Raw genomic sequence first — 15692 nt, 5'->3', positions numbered from 1 at the left:
AAGTATTTTGAGAGTTAGATAGGAAATAGTTAGACTCGCGCTTTGGTCTAGCAGTTTACAGACTTACCTCCGATTGATTGATCATAACTCACTCAATTCGACTCGGAATTTATCCAAATTCATACCATTTCGAAGATGTCGAAGTGTAGTTGAAAACGGAAGAAACGGAGATGAAAAACACCAAGGATCTTAGGAGTTATGATGGAAATAGTTAGACTCACGGTTTGGTCTAGAAGTTTACCGACTTACCTCCGATTCAATGATCATAACTCACTCAATTCGATTCGAAATTTATTCAAATTCATGCCATTTCGAAGATGTCGAAGTGTAGTTGAAAACGGAAGAAACGGAGATAAAAAACTCCAAGTATTTTGAGAGTTAGATTGGAAATAGTTAGACTCGCGATTTGGTTTAGCAGTTTACAGACCTACCTGTGATTGATTGACCCTACCTCAGTAAATTCAACTCGGAATTAATTCAAATACATGTCATTTCGAAGATGTCGAAGTGTAGTTGGAAAACGGAACAAACAGAGATGAAATACTCCAAGTATTTTAAGAGTTATGATGGAAATAGTTAGAGTCGCGCTTTCACCTAGCAGTTTACAGACCTACCTCCGATTGAATGACCATAAATCACTCAATTCAATTCGGAATTCAATGAATTTTTTTCCATTTTGAAGGAGTTGAAGTGTAGTTTAAAACGGAAGAAACAGAGATGAAAAAAGCCAAGTATTTTGAGAGTTATGGGGGAAATAATTTGACTCAAACTTTGGTCTAGCAGTTTAAAGACCAACCTCCGATTGATTGACCATAACTCACTCAATTTAACTCGGAATTGATTCAAATTCATGCCATTTTGAAGATGTCGAAGTGTAGTTGAAAACGGAAGAAACGGAGATGAAAAACACCAAGGATCTTAGGAGTTATGATGGAAATAGTTAGACTCACGGTTTGGTCTAGAAGTTTACCGACTTACCTCCGATTCAATGATCATAACTCACTCAATTCGATTCGAAATTTATTCAAATTCATGCCATTTCGAAGATGTCGAAGTGTAGTTGAAAACGGAAGAAACGGAGATAAAAAACTCCAAGTATTTTGAGAGTTAGATTGGAAATAGTTAGACTCGCGATTTGGTTTAGCAGTTTACAGACCTACCTGTGATTGATTGACCCTACCTCAGTAAATTCAACTCGGAATTAATTCAAATACATGTCATTTCGAAGATGTCGAATTGTAGTTGGAAAACGGAACAAACAGAGATGAAATACTCCAAGTATTTTAAGAGTTATGATGGAAATAGTTAGAGTCGCGCTTTCACCTAGCAGTTTACAGACCTACCTCCGATTGAATGACCATAAATCACTCAATTCAATTCGGAATTCAATGAAATTTTTTCCATTTTGAAGGAGTAAAATGTAGTTTAAAACGGAAGAAACAGAGATGAAAAAAGCCAAGTATTTTGAGAGTTATGGTGGAAATAATTAGACTCGCACTTTGGTCTAGCAGTTTACAGACCAACCTTCGATTGATTGACTATAACTCACTCAATTTAACTCGGAATTGATTCAAATTCATGCCATTTTTAAGATGTCCAAGTATAGTTGAAAACGGAAGAAACGGAGATGAAAAACTCCAAGTATTTTAAGAGTTATGATGGAAATAGTTAGAGTCGCGCTTTCGCCTAGCAGTTTACAGACCTACCTCCGATTGAATGATCATAACTCACTCAATTCGACTCGGAATTCAATGAAATTTTTTCCAGTTTGAAGGAGTTGAAGTGTAGTTTAAAACGGAAGAAACAGAGATGAAAAAAGCCAAGTATTTTGAGAGTTATGGGGGAAATAATTTGACTCGAACTTTGGTCCAGCAGTTTAAAGACCAACCTCCGATTGATTGACCATAACTCACGCAATTCGACTCGGAATTCAATGAAATTTTTTTCAGTTTGAAGGAGTTGAAGTGTAGTTTAAAATGGAAGAAACAGAGATGAAAAAAGCCAAGTATTTTGAGAGTTATAGGGGATATAATTTGACTCAAACTTTGGTCCAGCAGTTTAAAGACCAACCTCTGATTGATTGACCATAACTCACTCAATTTAACTCGGAATTGATTCAAATTCATGCCATTTTGAAGATGTCGAAGTGTTGTTGAAAACGGAAGAAACGGAGATGAAAAACACCAAGGATCTTAGCAGTTATGATGGAAATATTTAGACTCGTGCTTTGGTCTAGCAGTTTACAGAGCTACCTCCAATTCATTAACCATAACTCACTCAATTCGACTCGGAATTTATTCAAATTCATGCCATTTCGAAGATGTCGAAGTGTAGTTGAAAACGGAAGAAACGGTGATGAAAAACTCCCAATATTTTAAGAGTTATGGTCGTAATAGTCGGACTCCCGCTTTCGCCTAGTAGTTTACAGACCTACCTCCGATTGAATGACCATAAATCACTCAATTCAACTCGAAATTCAATAAAAAAATTTCCAGTTTGAAGGAGTTGAAGTTTAGTTTAAAACGGAAGAAACAGTGATGAAAAAAGCCAAGTATTTTGAGAGTTATGGGGGAAATAATTTGACTCGAACTTTGGTCCAGCAGTTTAAAGACCAACCTCCGATTGATTGACCATAACTCACTCAATTTAACTCGAAATTGATTCAACTTCATGCCATTTTTAAGATGTCGAAGTGTTGTTGAAAATGGAAGAAACGGAGATGAAAAACTCCAAGTATTTTAAGAGTTATGATGGAAATTGTTAGACTTGCGCTTTGATCTAGCAGTTTACAGACTTACCTCCGATTGATTGATCATAACTCACTCAATTCGACTCGGAATTTATTCAAATTCATGCCATTTCGAAGATGTCGAAGTGTAGTTGAAAACGGAAGAAACGGAGATGAAAAACTCCCAATATTTTAAAAGTTATGGTCGTAATAGTCGAACTCACGCTTTCGCCTAGTAGTTTACAGACCTACCTCCGATTGAATGACCATAAATCACTCAATTCAACTCGAAATTCAATAAAAAAATTTCCAGTTTGAAGGAGTTGAAGTTTAGTTTAAAACGGAAGAAACAGTGATGAAAAAAGCCAAGTATTTTGAGAGTTATGGGGGAAATAATTTGACTCGAACTTTGGTCCAGCAGTTTAAAGACCAACCTCCGATTGATTGACCATAACTCACTCAATTTAACTCGGAATTGATTCAAATTCATACCATTTTGAAGATGTCGAAGTGTTGTTGAAAAAGGAAGAAACGGAGATAAAAAACACCAAGGATCTTAGGAGTTATGTGGAAATAGTTAGACTCGCGCTTTGGTCTAGCAGTTTACAGAGCTACCTCCAATTCTTTGACCATAACTCACTCAATTCGACTCGGAATGTATTCAAATTCATACCATTTTGAAGATGTCGAAGTGTAGTTGGAAAACGGAAGAAACGGAGATGAAAAACTCCAAGTGTTTTAAGAGTTATGATCGAAATTGTTAGACTCGCACTTTGGTCTAGAAGTTTACCGACTTACCTCCGATTGATTGATCATAACTCACTCAATTCGACTCGAAATTTATTCAAATTCATGCCATTTCGAAGATGTCGAAGTGTAGTTGAAAACGGAAGAAACGGAGATGAAAAACTCCAAGTATTTTGAGAGTTAGATTGGAAATAGTTAGACTCAAGATTTCGTTTAGCAGTTTACAGACCTACCTGTGATTGATTGACCCTAACTCAGTAAATTCAACTCGGAATTGATTCAAATTCATGCCATTTCGAAGATGTCGAAGTGTAATTGGAAAACGGAACAAACGGAGATGAAAAACTCCAAGTATTTTAAGAGTTATAATGGAAATTGTTAGACTCACGCTTTGATCTAGCAGTTTACAGACTTACCTCCGATTGATTGATCATAACTCACTCAATTCGACTCGGAATTTATTCAAATTCATGACATTTCGAAGATGTCGAAGTGTAGTTGAAAACGGAAGAAACGGAGATGAAAAACTCCAAGTATTTTAAGAGTTATGGTGGTAATACTTGGACTCGCGCTTTCGCCTAGCAGTTTACAGACCTACCTCCGATTGAATGACCATAACTCACTCAATTCAACTCGGAATTCAATGAAATTTTTTTCATTTCGAAGGAGTCGAACAGTAGTTCAAAACGGAAGAAACGGAGATGAAAAAAACCAAGTATTTTGAGAGTTATGGTGGAAATAATTAGACTCGCACTTTGGTCTAGCAGTTTACAGACCAACCTTCGATTGATTGACTATAACTCACTCAATTTAACTCGGAATTGATTCAAATTCATGCCATTTTTAAGATGTCCAAGTATAGTTGAAAACGGAAGAAACGGAGATGAAAAACTCCAAGTATTTTAAGAGTTATGATGGAAATAGTTAGAGTCGCGCTTTCGCCTAGCAGTTTACAGACCTACCTCCGATTGAATGATCATAACTCACTCAATTCGACTCGGAATTCATTGAAATTTTTTCCAGTTTGAAGGAGTTGAAGTGTAGTTTAAAACGGAAGAAACAGAGATGAAAAAAGCCAAGTATTTTGAGAGTTATGGGGGAAATAATTTGACTCGAACTTTGGTCCAGCAGTTTAAAGACCAACCTCCGATTGATTCACCATAACTCACGCAATTCGACTCGGAATTCAATGAAATTTTTTTCAGTTTGAAGGAGTTGAAGTGTAGTTTAAAATGGAAGAAACAGAGATGAAAAAAGCCAAGTATTTAGAGAGTTATAGGGGATATAATTTGACTCAAACTTTGGTCCAGTAGTTTAAAGACCAACCTCTGATTGATTGACCATAACTCACTCAATTTAACTCGGAATTGATTCAAATTCATGCCATTTTGAAGATGTCGAAGTGTTGTTGAAAACGGAAGAAACGGAGATGAAAAACACCAAGGATCTTAGCAGTTATGATGGAAATATTTAGACTCGCGCTTTGGTCTAGCAGTTTACAGAGCTACCTCCAATTCATTGACCATAACTCACTCAATTCGACTCGGAATTTATTCAAATTCATGCCATTTCGAAGATGTCGAAGTGTAGTTGAAAACGGAAGAAACGGTGATGAAAAACTCCCAATATTTTAAGAGTTATGGTCGTAATAGTCGGACTCACGCTTTCGCCTAGTAGTTTACAGACCTACCTCCGATTGAATGACCATAAATCACACAATTCAACTCGAAATTCAATAAAAAAATTTCCAGTTTGAAGGAGTTGAAGTTTAGTTTAAAACGGAAGAAACAGAGATGAAAAAAGCCAAGTATTTTGAGAGTTATGGGGGAAATAATTTGACTCGAACTTTGGTCCAGCAGTTTAAAGACCAACCTCCGATTGATTGACCATAACTCACTCAATTTAACTCGGAATTGATTCAAATTCATACCATTTTGAAGATGTCGAAGTGTTGTTGAAAACGGAAGAAACGGAGATAAAAAACACCAAGGATCTTAGGAGTTATGTGGAAATAGTTAGACTCGCGCTTTGGTCTAGCAGTTTACAGAGCTACCTCCAATTCTTTGACCATAACTCACTCAATTCGACTCGGAATGTATTCAAATTCATACCATTTTGAAGATGTCGAAGTGTAGTTGGAAAACGGAAGAAACGGAGATGAAAAACTCCAAGTGTTTTAAGAGTTATGATCGAAATTGTTAGACTCGCACTTTGGTCTAGAAGTTTACCGACTTACCTCCGATTGATTGATCATAACTCACTCAATTCGACTCGAAATTTATTCAAATTCATGCCATTTCGAAGATGTCGAAGTGTAGTTGAAAACGGAAGAAACGGAGATGAAAAACTCCAAGTATTTTGAGAGTTATATTGGAAATAGTTAGACTCACGATTTCGTTTAGCAGTTTACAGACCTACCTGTGATTGATTGACCCTAACTCAGTAAATTCAACTCGGAATTGATTCAAATTCATGCCATTTCGAAGATGTCGAAGTGTAGTTGGAAAACGGAACAAACGGAGATGAAAAACTCCAAGTATTTTTAGAGTTATGATGGAAATTGTTAGACTCGCGCTTTGATCTAGCAGTTTACAGACTTACCTCCGATTGATTGATCATAACTCACTCAATTCGACTCGGAATTTATTCAAATTCATGCCATTTCGACGATGTCGAAGAGTAGTTGAAAACGGAAGAAACGGAGATGAAAAACTCCAAGTATTTTAAGAGTTATGGTGCTAATACTTGGACTCGCGCTTTCGCCTAGCAGTTTACAGACCTACCTCCGATTGAATGACCATAACTCACTCAATTCAACTCGGAATTCAATGAAATTTTTTTCATTTCGAAGGAGTCGAACAGTAGTTCAAAACGGAAGAAACGGAGATGAAAAAAACCAAGTATTTTGAAAGTTATGGTGGAAATAATTAGACTCGCACTTTGGTCTAGCAGTTTACAGACCAACCTTCGATTGATTGACTATAACTCACTCAATTTAACTCGGAATTGATTCAAATTCATGCCATTTTTAAGATGTCCAAGTATAGTTGAAAACGGAAGAAACGGAGATGAAAAACTCCAAGTATTTTAAGAGTTATGATGGAAATAGTAAGAGTCGCGCTTTCGCCTAGCAGTTTACAGACCTACCTCCGATTGAATGATCATAACTCACTCAATTCGACTCGGAATTCAATGAAATTTTTTCCAGTTTGAAGGAGTTGAAGTGTAGTTTAAAACGGAAGAAACAGAGATGAAAAAAGCCAAGTATTTTGAGAGTTATGGGGGAAATAATTTGACTCGAACTTTGGTCCAGCAGTTTAAAGACCAACCTCCGATTGATTGACCATAACTCACGCAATTCGACTCGGAATTCAATGAAATTTTTTTCAGTTTGAAGGAGTTGAAGTGTAGTTTAAAATGGAAGAAACAGAGATTAAAAAAGCCAAGTATTTTGAGAGTTATAGGGGATATAATTTGACTCAAACTTTGGTCCAGCAGTTTAAAGACCAACCTCTGATTGATTGACCATAACTCACTCAATTTAACTCGGAATTGATTCAAATTCATGCCATTTTGAAGATGTCGAAGTGTTGTTGAAAACGGAAGAAACGGAGATGAAAAACACCAAGGATCTTAGCTGTTATGATGGAAATATTTAGACTCGCGCTTTGGTCTAGCAGTTTACAGAGCTACCTCCAATTCATTGACCATAACTCACTCAATTCGACTCGGAATTTATTCAAATTCATGCCATTTCGAAGATGTCGAAGTGTAGTTGAAAACGGAAGAAACGGTGATGAAAAACTCCCAATATTTTAAGAGTTATGGTCGTAATAGTCGGACTCACGCTTTCGCCTAGTAGTTTACAGACCTACCTCCGATTGAATGACCATAAATCACTCAATTCAACTCGAAATTCAATAAAAAAATTTCCAGTTTGAAGGAGTTGAAGTTTAGTTTAAAACGGAAGAAACAGTGATGAAAAAAGCCAAGTATTTTGAGAGTTATGGGGGAAATAATTTGACTCGAACTTTGGTCCAGCAGTTTAAAGACCAACCTCCGATTGATTGACCATAACTCACTCAATTTAACTCGGAATTGATTCAAATTCATACCATTTTGAAGATGTCGAAGTGTTGTTGAAAAAGGAAGAAACGGAGATAAAAAACACCAAGGATCTTAGGAGTTATGTGGAAATAGTTAGACTCGCGCTTTGGTCTAGCAGTTTACAGAGCTACCTCCAATTCTTTGACCATAACTCACTCAATTCGACTCGGAATGTATTCAAATTCATACCATTTTGAAGATGTTGAATTGTAGTTGGAAAACAGAAGAAACGGAGATGAAAAACTCCAAGTATTTTAAGAGTTATGATCGAAATTGTTAGACTCGCACTTTGGTTTAGAAGTTTACCGACTTACCTCCGATTGATTGATCATAACTCACTCAATTCGACTCGAAATTTATTCAAATTCATGCCATTTCGAAGATGTCGAAGTGTAGTTGAAAACGGAAGAAACGGAGATGAAAAACTCCAAGTATTTTGAGAGTTAGATTGGAAATAGTTAGACTCACGATTTCGTTTAGCAGTTTACAGACCTACCTGTGATTGATTGACCCTAACTCAGTAAATTCAACTCGGAATTGATTCAAATTCATGCCATTTCGAAGATGTCGAAGTGTAGTTGGAAAACGGAACAAACGGAGATGAAAAACACCAAGTATTTTAAGAGTTATGATGGAAATTGTTAGACTCGCGCTTTGATCTAGCAGTTTACAGACTTACCTCCGATTGATTGATCATAACTCACTCAATTCGACTCGAAATTTATTCAAATTCATGCCATTTCGAAGATGTCGAAGCGTAGTTGAAAACGGAAGAAACGGAGATGGAAAACTCCAAGTATTTTGAGAGTTAGATTGGAAATAGTTAGACTCGCGATTTGGTTTAGCAGTTTACAGACCTACCTGTGATTGAATGACCATAACTCAGTAAATTCAACTCGGAATTGATTCAAATTCATGCCATTTCGAAGATGTCGAAGTGTAGTTGGAAAACGGAACAAACGGAGATGAAAAACTCCAAGTATTTTAAGAGTTATGATGGAAATTGTTAGACTCGCGCTTTGATCTAGCAGTTTACAGACTTACCTCCGATTGATTGATCATAACTCACTCAATTTGACTCGGAATTTATTCAAATTCATGCCATTTCGAAGATGTCGAAGTGTAGTTGAAAACAGAAGAAACGGAGATGAAAAACTCCAAGTATTTTAAGAGTTATGGTGGTTATACTTGGACTTGCGCTTTCACCTAGCAGTTTACAGACCTACCTCCGATTGAATGACCATAACTCACTCAATTCAACTCGGAATTCAATGAAATTTTTTTCATTTCGAAGGAGTCGAACAGTAGTTCAAAACGGAAGAAACAGAGATGAAAAAAACCAAGTATTTTGAGAGTTATGGTGGAAATAATTATACTCGCACTTTAGTCTAGCAGTTTACAGACCAACCTTCGATTGATTGACTATAACTCACTCAATTTAACTCGGAATTGATTCAAATTTATGCCATTTTTAAGATGTCCAAGTATAGTTGAAAACGGAAGAAACGGAGATGAAAAACTCCAAGTATTTTAAGAGTTATAATGGAAATAGTTAGACTCGCGCTTTCGCCTAGCAGTTTACAGACCTACCTCCGATTGAATGATCATAACTCACTCAATTCGACTCGGAATTGAATGAAATTTTTTCCAGTTTGAAGGAGTTGAAGTGTAGTTTAAAACGGAAGAAACAGAGATGAAAAAAGCCAAGTATTTTGAGAGTTATGGGGGAAATAATTTGACTCGAACTTTGGTCCAGCAATTTAAAGACCAACCTCCGATTGATTGACCATAACTCACGCAATTCGACTCGGAATTCAATGAAATTTTTTTCAGTTTGAAGGAGTTGAAGTGTAGTTTAAAATGGAAGAAACAGAGATGAAAAAAGCCAAGTATTTTGAGAGTTATAGGGGAAATAATTTGACTCAAACTTTGGTGCAGCAGTTTAAAGACGAACCTCTGATTGATTGACCATAACGCACTCAATTTAACTCGGAATTGATTCAAATTCATGCCATTTTGAAGATGTCGAAGTGTTGTTGAAAACGGAAGAAACGGAGATGAAAAACACCAAGGATCTTAGCAGTTATGATGGAAATAGTTAGACTCGCGCTTTGGTCTAGCAGTTTACAGAGCTACCTCAAATTCATTGACCATAACTCACTCAATTCGACTCGGAATTTATTCAAATTCATGCCATTTCGAAGATGTCGAAGTGTAGTTGAAAACGGAAGAAACAGTGATGAAAAACTCCCAATATTTTAAGAGTTATGGTCGTAATAGTCGGACTCGCGCTTTCGCCGAGCAGTTTACAGACTTACCTCCAATTGAATGACCATATATCACTCAATTCAACTCGAAATTCAATAAAAAAATTTCCAGTTTGAAGGAGTTGAAGTGTAGTTTAAAACGGAAGAAACAGAGATGAAAAAAGCCAAGTATTTTGAGAGTTATGGGGGAAATAATTCGACTCGAACTTTGGTCCAGCAGTTTAAAGACCAAACTCCGATTGATTGACCATAACTCACTCAATTTAACTCGGAATTGATTCAAATTCATACCATTTTGAAGATGTCGAAGTGTTGTTGAAAACGGAAGAAACGGAGATAAAAAACACCAAGGATCTTAGGAGTTATGTGGAAATAGTTAGACTCGCGCTTTGGTCTAGCAGTTTACAGAGCTACCTCCAATTCTTTGACCATAACACACTCAATTCGACTCGGAATGTATTCAAATTCATACCATTTTGAAGATGTCGAATTGTAGTTGGAAAACGGAACAAACGGATATGAAAAACTCCAAGTATTTTAAGAGTTATGATCGAAATTGTTAGACTCGCACTTTGGTCTAGAAGTTTACCGACTTACCTCCGATTGATTGATCATAACTCACTCAATTCGATTCGAAATTTATTCAAATTCATGCCATTTCGAAGATGTCGAAGTGTAGTTGAAAACGGAAGAAACGGAGATGGAAAACTCCAAGTATTTTGAGAGTTAGATTGGAAATAGTTAGACTCGCGATTTGGTTTAGCAGTTTACAGACCTACCTGTGATTGATTGACCATAACTCAGTAAATTCAACTCGGAATTGATTCAAATTCATGCCATTTCGAAGATGTCGAAGTGTAGTTGGAAAACGGAACAAACGGAGATGAAAAACTCCAAGTATTTTAAGAGTTATGATGGAAATTGTTAGACTCGCGCTTTGATCTAGCAGTTTACAGACTTACCTCCGATTGATTGATCATAACTCACTCAATTCGACTCGGAATTTATTCAAATTCATGCAATTTCGAAGATGTCGAAGTGTAGTTGAAAACGGTAGAAACGGAGATGAAAAACTCCAAGTATTTTAAGAGTTATGGTGGTAATACTTGGACTCGCCCTTTCGCCTAGCAGTTTACAGACCTACCTCCGATTGAATGACCATAACTCACTCAATTCAACTCGGAATTCAATGAAATTTTTTTCATTTCGAAGGAGTCGAACAGTAGTTCAAAACGGAAGAAATAGAGATGAAAAAAACCAAGTATTTTGAGAGTTATGGTGGAAATAATTAGACTCGCACGTTAGTCTAGCAATTTGTAGGCCAACCTTCGATTGATTGACTATAATTCACTCAATTTAACTCGGAATTGATTCAAATTCATGCCATTTTTAAGATGTCCAAGTATAGTTGAAAACGGAAGAAATGGAGATGAAAAACTCCAAGTATTTTAAGAGTTATGATGGAAATAGTTAGAGTCGCGCTTTCGCCTAGCAGTTTACAGACATACCTCCAATTGAATGATCATAACTCACTCAATTCGACTCGGAATTCAATGAAATTTTTTCCAGTTTGAAGGAGTTGAAGTGTAGTTTAAAACGGAAGAAACAGAGATGAAAAAAGCCAGGTATTTTGAGAGTTATGGGGGAAATAATTTGACTCGAACTTTGGTCAAGCAGTTTAAAGACCAACCTCCGATTGATTGACCATAACTCACGCAATTCGACTCGAATTCAATGAAATTTTTTTCAATTTGAAGGAGTTGAAGTGTAATTTAAAATGGAAGAAACAGAGATGAAAAAAGCCAAGTATTTTGAGAGTTATAGGGGAAATAATTTGACTCAAACTTTGGTGCAGCAGTTTAAAGACCAACCTCTGATTGATTGACCATAACTCACTCAATTTAACTCGGAATTTATTCAAATTCATGCCATTTTGAAGATGTCGAAGTGTTGTTGAAAACGGAAGAAACGGAGATGAAAAACACCAAGGATCTTAGCAGTTATGATGGAAATAGTTAGACTCGCGCTTTGGTCTAGCAGTTTACAGAGCTACCTCCAATTCATTAACCATAACTCACTCAATTCGACTCGGAATTTATTCAAATTCATGCCATTTCGAAGATGTCGAAGTGTAGTTGAAAACGGAAGAAACGGTGATGAAAAACTCCCAATATTTTAAGAGTTATGGTCGTAATAGTCGGACTCGCGCTTTCGCCTAGCAGTTTACAGACCTACCTCCGATTGAATGACCATATATCACTCAATTCAACTCGAAATTCAATAAAAAAATTTCCAGTTTGAAGGAGTTGAAGTGTAGTTTAAAACGGAAGAAACAGAGATGAAAAAAGCCAAGTATTTTGAGAGTTATGGGGGAAATAATTTGACTCGAACTTTGTTCCAGCAGTTTAAAGACCAAGCTCCGATTGATTGTCCATAACTCACTCAATTTAACTCGGAATTGATTCAAATTCATACCATTTTGAAGATGTCGAAGTGTTGTTGAAAACGGAAGAAACGGAGATAAAAAACACCAAGGATCTTAGGAGTTATGTGGAAATAGTTAGACTCGCGCTTTGGTCTAGCAGTTTACAGAGCTACCTCAAATTCTTTGACCATAACTCACTCAATTCGACTCGGAATGTATTCAAATTCATACCATTTTGAAGATGTCGAATTGTAGTTGGAAAACGGAAGAAACGGAGATGAAAAACTCCAAGTATTTTAAGAGTTATGATCGAAATTGTTAGACTCGCACTTTGGTCTAGAAGTTTACCGACTTACCTCCGATTGATTGATCATAACTCACTCAATTCGACTCGAAATTTATTCAAATTCATGCCATTTCGAAGATGTCGAAGTGTAGTTGAAAACGGAAGAAACGGAGATGAAAAACTCCAAGTATTTTGAGAGTTAGATTGGAAATAGTTAGACTCACGATTTCGTTTAGCAGTTTACAGACCTACCTGTGATTGATTGACCCTAACTCAGTAAATTCAACTCGGAATTGATTCAAATTCATGCCATTTCGAAGATGTCGAAGTGTAGTTTGAAAACGGAACAAACGGAGATGAAAAACTCCAAGTATTTTAAGAGTTATGATGGAAATTGTTAGACTCGCGTTTTGATCTAGCAGTTTACTGACTTACCTCCGATTGATTGATCATAACTCACTCAATTCGACTCGGAATTTATTCAAATTCATGCCATTTCGAAGATGTCGAAGTGTAGTTGAAAACGGAAGAAACGGAGATGGAAAACTCCAAGTATTTTGAGAGTTAGATTGGAAATAGTTAGACTCGCGATTTGGTTTAGCAGTTTACAGACCTACCTGTGATTGAATGACCATAACTCAGTAAATTCAACTCGGAATTGATTCAAATTCATGCCATTTCGAAGATGTCGAAGTGTAGTTGGAAAACGGAACAAACGGAGATGAAAAACTCCAAGTATTTTAAGAGTTATGATGGAAATTGTTAGACTCGCGCTTTGATCTAGCAGTTTACAGACTTACCTCCGATTGATTGATCATAACTCACTCAATTCGACTCGGAATTTATTCAAATTCATGCCATTTCGAAGATGTCGAAGTGTAGTTGAAAACGGAAGAAACGGAGATGGAAAACTCCAAGTATTTTGAGAGTTAGATTGGAAATAGTTAGACTCGCGATTTGGTTTAGCAGTTTACAGACCTACCTGTGATTGAATGACCATAACTCAGTAAATTCAACTCGGAATTGATTCAAATTCATGCCATTTCGAAGATGTCGAAGTGTAGTTGGAAAACGGAACAAACGGAGATGAAAAACTCCAAGTATTTTAAGAGTTATGATGGAAATTGTTAGACTCGCGCTTTGATCTAGCAGTTTACAGACTTACCTCCGATTGATTGATCATAACTCACTCAATTCGACTCGGAATTTATTCAAATTCATGCCATTTTGAAGATGTCGAAGTGTAGTTGAAAACAGAAGAAACGGAGATGAAAAACTCCAAGTATTTTAAGAGTTATGGTGGTTATACTTGGACTCGCGCTTTCACCTAGCAGTTTACAGTCCTACCTCCGATTGAATGACCATAACTCACTCAATTCAACTCGGAATTCAATGAAATTTTTTTCATTTCGAAGGAGTCGAACAGTAGTTCAAAACGGAAGAAACAGAGATGAAAAAAACCAAGTATTTTGAGAGTTATGGTGGAAATAATTATACTCGCACTTTAGTCTAGCAGTTTACAGACCAACCTTCGATTGATTGACTGTAACTCACTCAATTTAACTCGGAATTGATTCAAATTTATGCCATTTTTAAGATGTCCAAGTATAGTTGAAAACGGAAGAAACGGAGATGAAAAACTCCAAGTATTTTAAGAGTTATGATGGAAATAGTTAGACTCGCGCTTTCGCCTAGCAGTTTACAGACCTACCTCCGATTGAATGATCATAACTCACTCAATTTGACTCGGAATTGAATGAAATTTTTTCCAGTTTGAAGGAGTTGAAGTGTAGTTTAAAACGGAAGAAACAGAGATGAAAAAAGCCAAGTATTTTGAGAGTTATGGGGGAAATAATTTGACTCGAACTTTGGTCCAGCAGTTTAAAGACCAACCTCCGATTGATTGACCATAACTCACGCAATTCGACTCGGAATTCAAGGAAATTTTTTTCAGTTTGAAGGAGTTGAAGTGTAGTTTTAAATGGAAGAAACAGAGATGAAAAAAGCCAAGTATTTTGAGAGTTATAGGGGAAATAATTTGACTCAAACTTTGGTGCAGCAGTTTAAAGACGAACTTCTGATTGATTGACCATAACGCACTCAATTTAACTCGGAATTGATTCAAATTAATGCCATTTTGAAGATGTCGAAGTGTTGTTGAAAACGGAAGAAACGGAGATGAAAAACACCAAGGATCTTAGCAGTTATGATGGAAATAGTTAGACTCGCGCTTTGGTCTAGCAGTTTACAGAGCTACCTCAAATTCATTGACCATAACTCACTCAATTCGACTCGGAATTTATTCAAATTCATGCCATTTCGAAGATGTCGAAGTGTAGTTGAAAACGGAAGAAACAGTGATGAAAAACTCCCAATATTTTAAGAGTTATGGTCGTAATAGTCGGACTCGCGCTTTCGCCTAGCAGTTTACAGACTTACCTCCAATTGAATGACCATATATCACTCAATTCAACTCGAAATTCAATAAAAAAATTTCCAGTTTGAAGGAGTTGAAGTGTAGTTTAAAACGGAAGAAACAGAGATGAAAAAAGCCAAGTATTTTGAGAGTTATGGGGGAAATAATTCGACTCGAACTTTGGTCCAGCAGTTGAAAGACCAAACTCCGATTGATTGACCATAACTCACTCAATTTAACTCGGAATTGATTCAAATTCATACCATTTTGAAGATGTCGAAGTGTTGTTGAAAACGGAAGAAACGGAGATAAAAAACACCAAGGATCTTAGGAGTTATGTGGAAATAGTTAGACTCGCGCTTTGGTCTAGCAGTTTACAGAGCTACCTCCAATTCTTTGACCATAACTCACTCAATTCGACTCGGAATGTATTCAAATTCATACCATTTTGAAGATGTCGAATTGTAGTTGGAAAACGGAAGAAACGGAGATGAAAAACTCCAAGTATTTTAAGAGTTATGATCGAAATTGTTAGACTCGCACTTTGGTCTAGAAGTTAACCGACTTACCTCCGATTGATTGATCATAACTCACTCAATTCGATTCGAAATTTATTCAAATTCATGCCATTTCGAATATGTCGAAGTGTAGTTGAAAACGGAAGAAACGGAGATGGAAAACTCCAAGTATTTTGAGAGTTAGATTGGAAATAGTTA

This window comes from Tasmannia lanceolata, unplaced genomic scaffold, assembly GCF_043159265.1.
Source record: "Tasmannia lanceolata isolate RefF3 unplaced genomic scaffold, GAP_Taslan_0.1 ptg000018l, whole genome shotgun sequence".
NCBI lineage: Eukaryota > Viridiplantae > Streptophyta > Magnoliopsida > Canellales > Winteraceae > Tasmannia > Tasmannia lanceolata.
This window is presented reverse-complemented; position numbering follows the sequence as displayed.